Source organism: Canis lupus, chromosome 23 (assembly GCF_048164855.1).
Source record: "Canis lupus baileyi chromosome 23, mCanLup2.hap1, whole genome shotgun sequence".
Taxonomy (NCBI): domain Eukaryota; kingdom Metazoa; phylum Chordata; class Mammalia; order Carnivora; family Canidae; genus Canis; species Canis lupus.
Window position 1 is genome coordinate 44,094,933 of NC_132860.1, and position 13,113 is coordinate 44,108,045.

A 13,113-nucleotide genomic window follows, 5' to 3' on the forward strand; every position below is an offset into this window, starting at 1 on the left:
ATACTGTTATAATATCCCTATTTCATAGTTGAAGCAACTGAGATACAGAAGTCCCAGTGGAATACCAGTTTCCTGGCCCAATGCAAGTATGTCTCCTTATCCCCTGGTCTTTACAGTAGAGGAGGAATTTCTTTTTGGCCTGGGAAAGAACATTGGATATAATGGATAGGCCAAGAGCTTGAAAAGACCCCTTAAGCTTGAAATGAACATCACCAAGTCAACTTTGGAAACTTTCTCAATAGCTCTATGCCCTCTAACCTCTAATACCTTTACCAATTTGTGACACAGAACTGATAAAATGATCTCAAGTTCAAGGTCATAACAAAAGATGGAGAAAATGCATTGGCAATGGTGAGGAAAAAGGACATTTTATTTATTTTTTTTTAATTTTTTTTATTTATTTATGATAGTCACACACAGAGAGAGAGAGGCAGAGACACAGGCAGAGGGAGAAGCAGGCTCCATGCACCGGGAGCCCGACGTGGGATTCGATCCCGGGTCTCCAGAATCGTGCCCTGGGCCAAAGGCAGGCGCCAAACCGCTGCGCCACCCAGGGATCCCGACATTTTAAGTGAATATGGAAAAATAAAGCAATATTTAAAAAAACATGAAGGGAAGGGATGAGGGGACTTAGCTAATACTTTATAATGATGGTGAGAAAGGGTGAGATGCTCTTGTGATTTCAAGGTTGTGGGGTAGAATTGTTACAAGTTAGAAAGAGTCAGATGGCCTAGGTCAAACTTCACTCTACTACTTCCTAGCCCGACTCCAGGATCGCGCCCTGGGCCAAAGGCAGGTGCTAAACCGCTGAGCCACCCAGGGATCCCTGACAATTTCTTTATGGACTGGAAGTTACTCTTCTGAGAACTCTGTGCTGTTTTTATTTTAGGAAAATGGATGCCAAAACCTGGATTTCATTACCTGCTTTGAAGTCATTGGGGATATTCCAAGTTTACAGTCTGGTTTATTTTTACCACTCTGGTTTGATTTGGGACCCACCTGTGGAAGCCTGGAAAGGAGAGTGTCGTCTTTTTTAGTAAGTCAGCTTCCAACCATTTTTGTTTTGTTTTGTTTTGTTTTGTTCTGTTTTAGCAAATGTGTTAAACGTTTACCATGTGTTAGGAACTTTTACATGACATCATTTCACCCAATCGTCATCACTAGGAAATGGCAATGTGTTGAAGGGTTAAATGTTTTATCTCACTTTATTTTCATACCATCCATGTGAAATATGGGTTTGTAAATTTGGAAGTGGAAGATCAGGATGAGAGTGAAAGAGGAAAAGAGAATTGACATTAGTTGAGTGCAAGTTACAGAATTCAAAAGGTGTTTCTCATTTTTTGCTATTTGAAATATACTGCAGAGAATAACACAGAAATAAAAACATTTGTCATGCAAACATATTTATCTAAATTGTTGATTAACACTCACACTTCCTGAAACTACTCTGTATTCCTCTAGTGGCTTCTGAATATCCCCTGGGGAGACTGTGTATCATTCTGATACTGAGCCTGACCTTGGCAATGACCCCAATTTCCTCCCATGCAGAGGAGACCATGAGCATCTATTGAAAGTATATCCTTGGAGATGTAACATTCTGGGAGCTCCACAGCCTGGAGTCTATGCCCAGTCCTTCTTTCCCTCTCTTTCCCCCATGCTAGTTCTCTCCCTCCCCCAATCCTGACCTGACTAAGCCTGTCCCTGGGGTCACTGGAGCTGCTGCCGGCCATCCTCTGGCTTGGGTGTAGGAAGCGGATCTACCTTTACTTTGGGGTCTGGGCTTTCCCAGTTTAACAACAGAAATCTACCGGGGTGGAACTAGAGCATTTAGAGAGGGTCAGTATTCTTATGGATAGAACTAACTTTACAGCACGTGAAAAATTCACCTTTTAGAAGCTATGATTTATTTTCCCAGCAAGGCTCCTTGATGTCATGATTAGTAAATGAAAATCCAGTAACTTTTTTTAGAGTGAGTTGGTCTTTGTCTTAGTCTTCCTTATCCTGTGGGAAGACGCATCACTGGAAGAGGATAGGAGCACATGCTAGGCAGGAGCCTCTTGCTTGCGTCCATGGACAGTACCACTTAGTACAGCCCCTCGTTGCTGCCTGTACTGCCCTTGATGTTGGAGATACCACTGTGCAGCTATAAGAGGGGATAATCAATGTAGAAATTGGGCAGAATGCTTCCCTGTGAGGGGATTAGTTGTCCTGCTGACAAAACTCCAAATTTAATCCCTTATCATTTCTCACCCATTGCAAAGGTAGCTCAGTAAGAGGGACTGTGGCCCTGACACACTCAGATCCAGGTTCTGACTCAAGAGCCCCAGGGATTGATAGCAAAGGGGAGGCACAGGAGGGCATGGGCTTCTGCACACACCATCACTACATACTGAGCACAGACTGCCTGAGGACTCACCTCTAGCTTTGCTACTTATTAGCTGTGTGACCTTGGGCAAGTCACTTAACTTTTCTGAGTCCCAATTTCCTCATCTGTAAAATGAGAATGATAACAGTACCTATTCCTTCGAATTGTGAATATTATTTGAATTAATCCACATAAAGAGCTTAAAACAGGTCCTGAACAGAAATGCCCAATAAATGTTAGCTATTTTGTTTACTTCTACTTGTCAGAATTGAATTGTAGAAAGGAAGTATCCATGTCAGAGCTCCCCTGAGAAAAAAATATCTCACCCTTCATGGACAGACAGACTTTACTTGACAGCTAGATCATCACTTTAAGTAAATAAAATGCATTCGCTAATTGAACGGGTAGATTTGCATGAACTGTCCACATATTTTTCATCCAGTCACTCCATGTGGTAAATAGATCCAAGAATACAATCTATTTATTTATTCATTGAATAAATACTCATTATCAGGTTCTGGGTTAGAGTGCAAATAGAGGTCTGTATAGCATGTGTCTAAATATTTAACAATTATAAATCAACATCGCAAGTCATACATAAAATGGGTTTTCCCACTTTGACAAATTCACTTTCAAGATGACCTAGAAAGGCAGGTTAGTTGGTAGGAAGGTACATGGAGAGTGCTAGGTGTGAGCTGGGTTACATAGGGTGATCAGAATTGCTTCACAGAAAAGGGAACATGGATCTAAGGAGGCAAGCCATGCAATATCTGAGAGAAAAGCATTTCAGACAGTGCAAATGCTCTGATGCAGAATGAGAGGGTGAGCAGTTGACCATCAGGTGAGAGTGGTAATGGGATAGAGGGGAGGGACCAGGTTCTGTGCCCAAATGTGTCAGTGGAAGGATGGCTGGCCCTGGGCCCCACCCATGACCTGACACCTTCTTTTTCCACCCCAGTTTGATTCTTCCCCCTGCATCCTTGCACACAGGCATGTGGGTGCTCTGGTTTACATGTCCCAGCTGCACATGGAGCTTCACCCACCCCAGGCCTAGGGCTGCTCACCCTGATGGCATCATTCCTCCTTGTGAGGCTAGACTCAGAAAAGAGGTGCATGTAGGTAATGGAAGCGAATCCTGGACCATTGGGGTAGATGACTCCAGGATTCTGGGCATCTAGAAGGAGGGAGTGGTCTTGGTAAACAACTCCTTTGGCCCTGTAGACTCCTTATCCTGTGGGAAGACGCATCACTGGAAGAGGATAGGAGCACATGCTAGGCAGGAGCCTCTTGCTTGCGTCCATGGACAGTACCACTTAGTACAGCCCCTCGTTGCTGCCTGTACTGCCCTTGATGTTGGAGATACCACAGTGAGAAGACAGACATGGTATAGAACATAATATGAACAAGCATTAAACAACTACTTAAATAAGTAATTATTCCAATTGTGAGAATGCCATGCAAGAGAAATCCAAGGTGTTGTAAGCACATGGGGAGAGAGCTCTGACCACTTCTGGGGTTTATAGGAGGTTTTACTGGGAAAGTTCCATGATCTGAGAGCTGGAAGATGTGGAAGGTATAGAGGATATGAAAGCATCTTCTAGGCAAAAGAAAGATGATGTGCAAAAGCCCTGAAGTGGGAAGGAACTGAAGAAGGTTAATACATCTGGAAGGCAGAGAAAAATGGAGAAGGAATGGCAAGAGACTGGAGATGTATGGGACACTTAAGGGTATGAGAGGAATTTTGTTTTGTAAGGACTTCTCTAGAAGCAATGAAAAGGCATGTAAGGATTTTAAGTAGCTTATGATTTGAAAATAAGAGATGGGGGCAAGAGGCAGAGGCGCACTAAGCCATTTGGGAGGCTGGTGGGAACACATCGTTAGCTTCAAGAAGATGTAGAGAGAAGTGGATGGCTCTGAGGTCTGGGGCTCAGCGAATATGGAAGTAAAGTAGGGGAAATATCCAAGATGAATTTCAAGTGTCCAGCTTAGCAACTGGGTGGTTGGGTGGTGCATGTCCAGTGCAGCAGGCCATGTTAAGTTTAAAGTGATGGTGAGGGGATCCCTGGGTGGCTCAGCGGTTTCGCGTCTGCCTTTAGCCCGGGGCGTGATCCTGGAGTCCTGGGATCGAGTCCCACGTCGGGCTCCCGGCATGGGCCTGCTTACCCCTCCTCCTGTGTCTCTGCCTCTCTCTCTCTCTCTATCATGAATAAATAAATCTTTAAAAAAAGATTATAAGGTGATGGTGAGAAACCGGATGTAGACATGGAGAGGGAGCTCAGAGAAGATGCCTGGGTTGGACCTGTCAATGGGTAAAGGCAGTGGAACTGAGGGAGGAGATAGGGGTCATCTAAGTGACATTTCCCTACAGGGCTCTCTCCTCAAGGAGAGGAGGCCAGGGTTAGCTGAGCCCTGGAAAGTTCCATAATTCCCTGTTGGACTCCTTGATTTCTTATTCTTTAACCTCCATCATCCTGGTCCAACCCACCATCATCCCTATTCCCCACAAGGTAGTCAGAGTGATCCTTTTTTTTTTTTTTTTAAAGATTTTATTTACTTTTGCAAGGGAAAGAGAGAGAAAACATGAGTGTGAGGGACGGAAGGGGCAGAGGGAGAATTAGACGACCACCTGAGCAGGGAGCCTAATGCCAGACTCAATCCCAGAACCCTGTGATCATGACCCGAGCCAAAAGCAGATGCTTAACCAACCAAGCCAACCGGGCTCCCCAGAGTGATCCTTTTAGAACATGTCTCTCCTTGGTTCAAAACCCCCCAACAGTCCCAAGCTCACTCAGAGGGAAAGTCAAAGTCCTTATGGTAGACTACAGGGTCCTGCACAATTCAGCATACATGTTCCTTCCACCCCATTACCACTCTTACCCAATGGTCAACTGGGTTGACCCTCTTACTCTGCACCAAAGCATTTGCACTGGACATTCCTTCTGTCTGAAATGCTTTTCTCTCATATATTGCATGGCTTGCCTCCTTAGATCCATGTCACCTTCTCTGTGAAGCAACTCTGATCATCCTATGTAACCCCAGCTCATACCTAGCAATCTTCATGTACCTTCCTACTAAACTGTAAGCTTTGTGAGGGCAGAGATTTTTCTCTTTTTATTTATTACTGTAATTTCCCAGCACCTAAAGGAGTCCCTGGCACATTCTTGGTCTTCAGTAAAATTTGTTGAATGAAAAAAATTAAAAAGTCAAAGGAAGCTGAGATATATATCAGGCACTTAAGAAAAAATTATGCCCAGTACAAGGTATTTCTAAAGTGAGTGAGTGATCTGCTTCCACTGAAGCTGAAATAAAGTGAAGAGTGAAACATGATCTTTACATTCCTACATGACCTCAATTTCCATATTGATTTGGAGAAAACAACGCATGATCTTTTTCTGCTTTTACATGTTATAACTGTTGGATCCAAGCAGGTATCAGAACAATGTTGGTTCCCTATAGCATCTGTAGGTAACTGAGAGATTTTTTTAGTTCCAGAGAGAAACTCCATTAGACACAGGGTTTTTGTCTTTTTTCCAACCTCTCTGGGAAACAACAATGCATTATTTCATGAAATAGAAAAAATTAGTTTGAGAATCACTGCTATTTATATTTGGGAATAGTGTGTGGGCATTGGCCTCCATGGGTGGCCCCAGGGATTCATGGCTTCTAGTGGAGGATAAATTGCTATGAAGTGCATAGCCCCTACTCCCAGGAGACCCTGCTGGAGCACAGTGAAAAGATGACCAGATCTGAAGTCATAATCTGGGTTCAAATCCTCAATCTTCCACTTAGGAAGAGAAGTCATAGTGATAGAAGGGACCTTCTCTGACTTCCCTAACTGAAGAGGACAATCAACTATACGTAGATACTTACTGGAACCCTTAATCTTCTGTGAGTTAGTCACTACTGTGAGCATATTTTCTATTAAGTCATCTTATTTTCATAACCTCTGAGAGGGTTCTATATTCATCTTTCTTTGACAGTTGAGGAAATTGAGGAAATGTTAAATAACTTGCCCAAGACCACCTAGATAATAAGGGCTGAGCCAGTCTGCCAAACTAAGGGAAGGGCCCAAATGTCCATTCACAGATGAAAGGATGAAGATGTGATATATATATATATATGAATATTATTTATATATATACATATATAATGGAATATTACTCAGCCATCAAAAAGAATCAGATCTTACTTTCTGCAAGACATGGGTGGAGCTAGAGTGTACTACACTGAGCAAAATAAGTCAGTCAGAGAAAGATAAATACTATATGATCTAACTCATATGTGGAATTTAGGAAACAAAACATGAACATATGGGAAGAGAAAAAAAGAGAGAGGGAAGCAAACCATAAGAGATTCAAGTACAGAGAACAAACTGAGAGCTGCTGGAGGGGAGATGGGCAGGGGATGGGCTAAATAGGTGATGGGTATTAAGGAGGGCACTTGTTATGGGGCTCCTGGGTAGCTCAGTTGGTTAAGCATCCAACTCTTGATTTTTGGCTCAGGTCATGATCTCAGGGTTGTGAGACTGAGTCCCATGTCAGGCTCTGCTGGGCATGGAGCCTGCTTAAGATTCTCTCTCTCTTGTGAAAAAAAAAAAAAAAAAAAAAGATTCTCTCTCTCCCTCTCCCTTTGCCCCTCCCCTCTACTCACATGCCTGTTCATGCTCTCTGTCAAAGAAATCTCTTTTTTTTTTTTTTTTTTTTTTAAAGGAGGGCACTTGTTATGATGAGTCCTGGGTGTTATATGTAAGTGATGAATCACTAAATTATATGCCTGAAACCAATGTTACACTATATGTTAACTAGAATTTAAATAAAAATTTGAAAAGAGGGCAGCCTGGTGGCTCAGTGGTTTAGTGCTGCTTTCAACCCAGGGCCTAATCCTGGAGACCCGGGATCAAGTCCCACATCAGGCTCCCTGGATGGAGCCTGCTTCTCCCTCTGCCTGTGTCTCTGCCTCTCTCTGTGTGTGTCTCTCATGAATAAACAAATAAAATCTTTAAAAAAAATTTTTTTTGAAAAGAAAAAAAAGGAGCTCAGCCAGCCTGAATGCAGAACCGGTGTGCTCACCCACCCACCGCAGCGGCCTCCAGCCCCCTCCAACCACCAGTGAGACTTACCACGTATTGTGGACAGCCTACCTTATCATAATTATACTTAAGTATCCCAATAATCTGCAACATCATAGTCACATCTCTTTCTTGCATGAGCCTTCCAGAGCTCAAAGGTTAAGTCGCTTGCCCAAGTGCACTCTGGCAGAGCTGGGTGCATGCTGAGGTTTCGGCTTCCAAAGCTGGCTCTCTTCCCCTTACACCAGGGAAATAAAGTAGCACAAGGAAAAATGCTTGGCAACTCGCAAAAACGCTCTACAGACAGACACGGCGAGGGTGTTACCTTTCCCGGAAGTCAGAAATTCAGGCTCTCCAGAGCTTCCAGGTTACAACTGCTTTACCAATAAGACAGGTGTTTCAGAGCAGTGAATTCATTCGCCAAGGTCACCCAGGAAACAGGAGAGCTGGGATTGGCAGCAGCGAGTCCCGCCCCATGGTGGTTACCGTGGTCTCTGCCCTTCACATGGGGGGACCCCCGGGGTCAGGGGTACTGGCTAAGGTGCTCTGCGTGAAAATCATGTATCCTTCTACAGAGTTGATTTGATTCAGAGATTTGGGTAGAATATCACGTTAAACGTGTTGATACTAGCACACCGGAATGCAGCATTCACAGAAGTGTTTGTAATAAAAAACGATACTTCAAAACAATTTTGCCTCTGCTACCGCAGCTTAGGACCCTCCCGCAGGCCCGGGACCTAGACGAGCCCTCTCAGCCAGCAGGGGTCCTTGGGAAGCTGGAGGCTCCTCCCTTGTCCTGCACCAGAATCCCAGGGACACGACGCAGAGACCGCAGGGGCCTTTGTATCTCGTGGAGCGTTTTGCACTGGTGGAGGTGCGGAGAGCTTAGGTGCGAGCAAAACTGCCCGGGCCGTGGGGTGAGATGCTCAGGCGTCTGTCTGTCCCGTTGTCTGTCGTGCGTTGTTTCCGCGTCGGCGCTGCTCTGTACCTGGAGGGAGCCGTGGCTCTGGGGCCTGGGGGAGAGCCCGCCCCCCACACCTCGCCGCATGCATTTCCCGTCTCTGCCACTGGGGGTCACAAGTACCCACAATAATGCTCCACCTCTTTTTAAGAAAGAAGTTACCTTTTCGCTGAAGTAAAGTCGCTCTGCCTTTTTTTTTTTTAATTGAAGTTCATTTGCCAACGTATAGTATAACACCCAGGGCTCATCCCATCAAGTGCCCCCCTAAGTGCCCGTCCTCCCTTTTTGCTAAGGAAGGGTTAAAGGCCCCCGGGGGTGGGGTGGGGGTGGGGGTGGGGGGGGTGGTCTCCTCCCAGGGAAGCCGCCGCCCCCCAGCTGAGGACCACTTGGGGATATTCAACAAGCAGCTTCGGGGCGGTGGGAAGAACAGGCTGAATAGCCTCCAGTATGCATTGCTAATGGGCAGCCAGGGGTAAGAGCTGGCTTGCGAGGGGGTCATGTTTTAATTTTTTTTTTTAATTTTTATTTATTTATGATAGTCACAGAGAGAGAGAGGCAGAGACACAGGCAGAGGGAGAAGCAGGCTCCATGCAGGGAGAACCCGACGTGGGATTCGATCCCGGGTCTCCAGGATCGCGCCCTGGGCCAAAGGCAGGCGCCAAACCGCTGCGCCACCCAGGGATCCCGGAGGTCATGTTTTAGAAGCAAATAGACTTAAAACCTGGACTAAGACAAGGTTTAGGAAATCCATGATTATGGCCAAAGGGTAAGTGACTGAACTGTGGGAAACCTTTATCTTATTGGACCTTTCTTCTCCACTAGGCCGGGATTTCAGTGTTCTTGGGCTTTTTATTCCCAGCGCCCAGCCCAGCGTACCTCGGGAGCCCTGGTGGACTCACAGTGAGTGTAGAAAGAAGTAGCGAGGGGATGGAGGAAGGACAGGAGACAGAAAGGAAAGAGAGACTGGAAGGTGTGTGTGGTAAGACGGTATTTGTGGTAGACAGCCCCCAGGGAGTTCACCTTCTGGTATTTGTGCCTTTGGGTAATCCCTCCCCATGCCTGCGGCCTACACCTAGTGACTCACTTCTAATAAACACAATATGGAGAAAGGAGTGCCTGGGTGGCTCAGGCGATTAGGCATCCAACTCTTGGTTTCTGCTCAGGTCATGATCTCAGGGTCATGAGATGGAGCCCCAAGTCAGTCTCCTTGAGATTCTGTCCCTCTCCCTCAGCACCCCCTCTCCTCACTGCTGCTCTCGTGCTCTCTCTTTTCTCTCTCAAATACATTAATTAAAAAAGAATATGGAAAAAGTTATGGGATGTCATTTCCAAGATTAGGTACCAAAAAGGCTATAACTTCTGTCTTAGGCACCCTTTCTTGCTCTCTGACTCTTGCTTTGAGGGAAAGCACACTGCCAGGTTGTGGGCTGCTCCACAGGTGGACCATGTGGCAAGGAGCTGCTGTCTTTGGCCACAGCTAAAGAACTAAGTTCTGTCAACAAGCAAGTTGGGAAGCAGGTCTTCCCCCATGAACCTTGACATGACTGCAGCCCCAGCCAGCATCTTTGCTGCTGGCTTGTGAGAAACCCCAAGTCAGAGACACCCAGCTTACCACGCTGGACTCCTGACCCACAGAAACCGTGACATAATCAATGTTTGCTATTTTAAGACGTCGATTGAATCATTAGGTAGCAATGGGTAGCTAACAGATTGGGGTACCTAAAAAATGGTGTGTGACTGTAACAAATTCCTAGAAAAGCAGAAGCGTAGGCAATAGATGGAAACTTGAAAGGATTTAAGAGAAATTTTAGATTGCCTGGAACACACTTATTGTAGAAATCTGGGCTTTGATGTCACTACTCTTAATGACTGTACTCTTAGGCCTCTCAGGAAATGCAGATTCTGCACATATGCAAGAATCTTCATGATCATTCCAAAGGCTCTGTGCCCTTTAAGATGTGATAAATTTGAGTCAAGAACACAGAGAGGAGCTCTTTTCTTAGTAACCATTTTCTCCTTTTAAGAGCCATAACATAATGTCAGCATGATCAGCTCTGAGTGATATATTGAAGGTGTCTTGTTGGGACAGAATCACTGAAAAGTGTCTGATGTGCTTTCAATGCAGTGAATTCGACTCAAGGGCAGTTGACTAACCATGCAAACCCCACAGGAAAGAGAACCAGGCTGAGCCAGAAGAAGGAGGTTAAGTCTTGTCTTTGCCTTTAACTGAGTGATGTTGGGTTAATCACTTGAATTTTCTGTACTTCAGATAATCAATAATAATGGAGAAACATGCCAACAGAGTTCTTGTGAATATTATATATGACACCATAGGCAAAAATACCTTGACAAATATTTTGTTCTTCATATATATGGTGATAATCCTGCAATATAATGGAGATTAAATTATAATTTCCCTTCTTTTTTTTTTTTTTTCCGGCAGCAATTCCTTGTGTTCTGACAACCTTACCACAATACTTCAGAGAAAAGCACCATTGGCCCAAAAAATGTTTTAGATTCAGCATTAACCATATAAAATTTATTTTTTAAAGCTTTTATTTATTTATTCATGAGAGACACAGAGAGAGGCAGAGACATAGGCAGAGGGAGAAGCAGTCTTCCTGTGGGAGCTCAATGCGGTACTTGATCCCAGGACCCCAGGGTCATGACCTGAGCTGAAGGCAGACGCTCAACCACCGAGCCACCCAGGCATCCCAGGTGCCCCATCCATATAAAAATTATAAACACAAATGAAATGCCTCTTGTCCATTTTTCCCTGGAAGACCCAGCCAGGCACATTTTCACTTCCTTTACGTGCCACCTTTCTTTTGTATTTTTCCCACCTTCCTCTGTCTGTCTTCCCTTTCTCCTGAAAAGGGGGATGGGGACTAAGATCCATTTGGCCAAGTAAGACAGATAAATAGTTTTTAGGGTTAGCAAGGCAAAAGAGAAATAGACACTTTCGGGGATCCCTGGGTGGCTCAGCAGCTTAGTGCCTGCCTCCGGCCCAGGGCATGATCCTGGAGTCCCGGGATCAAGTCCCATATCAGGCTTGCTGCAACGGAGCCTGTTTCTCCTCTGCCTGTGTCTCTGCCTCTCTCTCTGTCTCTCTCTCTCTCTGTCTTTCTGTCTTTCATGAATAAATAAATAAAATCTTAAAAAATAAAGAAATAGACACTCATACTCTGGTGTTGGAACTACAAATTGATATAGTCTTTTAGGAGGACCAGGTACCTATATTTCAAGATTTTTAAAGTATGTGCCCTTTGACCCCATAAAGTCCAAGTCTAGGAATTATTTCTATAAGAATTACAAGCATATGTGTGTACTTTATATAAATGGAGATGATCATTAGGATGCTGTTTAAAATATGAAAAATTAGAAAGAATATAAATGCCATAGGGTGTTGGTTATGCTAGATAGCCATTCAAAAGGATCCAATAGATCTATTCATATACTGGCATGGAAAGATCTCTAAGACATTATAAGCAAGAAATAAGCTAACTGAGTCACTTTATTCATAGAGCAAATATTTACAGAGCACTTTTATTTCAAACACTGGTATAAATGCAAGAAATGTGGCAGTGAGCAATTCAGGCAAAATTCCTGCCTTTACGGTGTTTGCATCATAATTGAAGACTAATGTTTAAAATGTGACCCCAGGGGCAGCTGAGTGGTTCAATCATGAGCATCTGACTCTTGGTTTCAGCTCAGGTCATGATCTCAGGGTCATGGGATCGAGCCATGATGGGTTCTGTGCTGGGTGTGGAGCCTGCTTAAGAGTCTCTCTCGGAATCCCTGGGTGGCACAGCGGTTTAGTGCCTGCCTTTGGCCCAGGGCGCGATCCTGGAGACCCGGGATCGAGTCCCACATCGGTCTCTCGGTGCATGGAGCCTGCTTCTCCCTCTGCCTATGTCTCTCTCTCTCTCTGTGACTATCATAAATAAATAAAAAAATTAAAAAAAAAAGATTTTATAAAAAAAAAAATAAGTCTCTTCCTCTGCACCTTCCTGCTCCCATGTCCACTTTCACATGCCCTCTCTCTCTGAAAAAAGAAAAGAAAATGTCACCCCATTTAGGTTAGAAAGAACCGTATATGGATATGTTTCTAAATGAGGGTATATATAGATGAATCTGACTCTGTCCCTAGTCTTGTGGCTTTCAATTAGTAGGAAGGATGTTCTTGACTTACATGGGAGTGGTTGGGCACAGTCCATGTTCCTGAGTCTAGGAAAGTGTGCTGTGACATAAGGTAGAAGTGCAGTCAGGCAGTACTCGACTGACAGAAAAAGTACTAGATGATTATTTTTCTCTTTTGAACATGCATTTTTACAAACAGACAATATACAATCTTTTGACGGTATTCTATCATACTGTCACTAACCCAAAGAGTGCTGCAACCCCATGGCTTCATAACAATTCAGCAATCCTATAGATTACTCAGTGCTCAGGACTGTAAGTGTCCTCTTAATCCCTGTCACCTGTTCCACCCATCCTCCTACCCACGTCCTCTCTGGTAACCATCAGTTTGTTTCCTCTACAGTTAAGAGTCTGTGTTTTGGTGTGTCTCTTTCTTCCCCCCTTTGTTTTGTTTCTTAAATTCCACACATGACTAAAATCACATGGTATTTGTCCTTCTCTGACAATTTACTTTGTTTAGCATTATACTCTCTAGATCCATCCATATTGTTGCAAATGGCAAGATCTCATTCCTTTTAA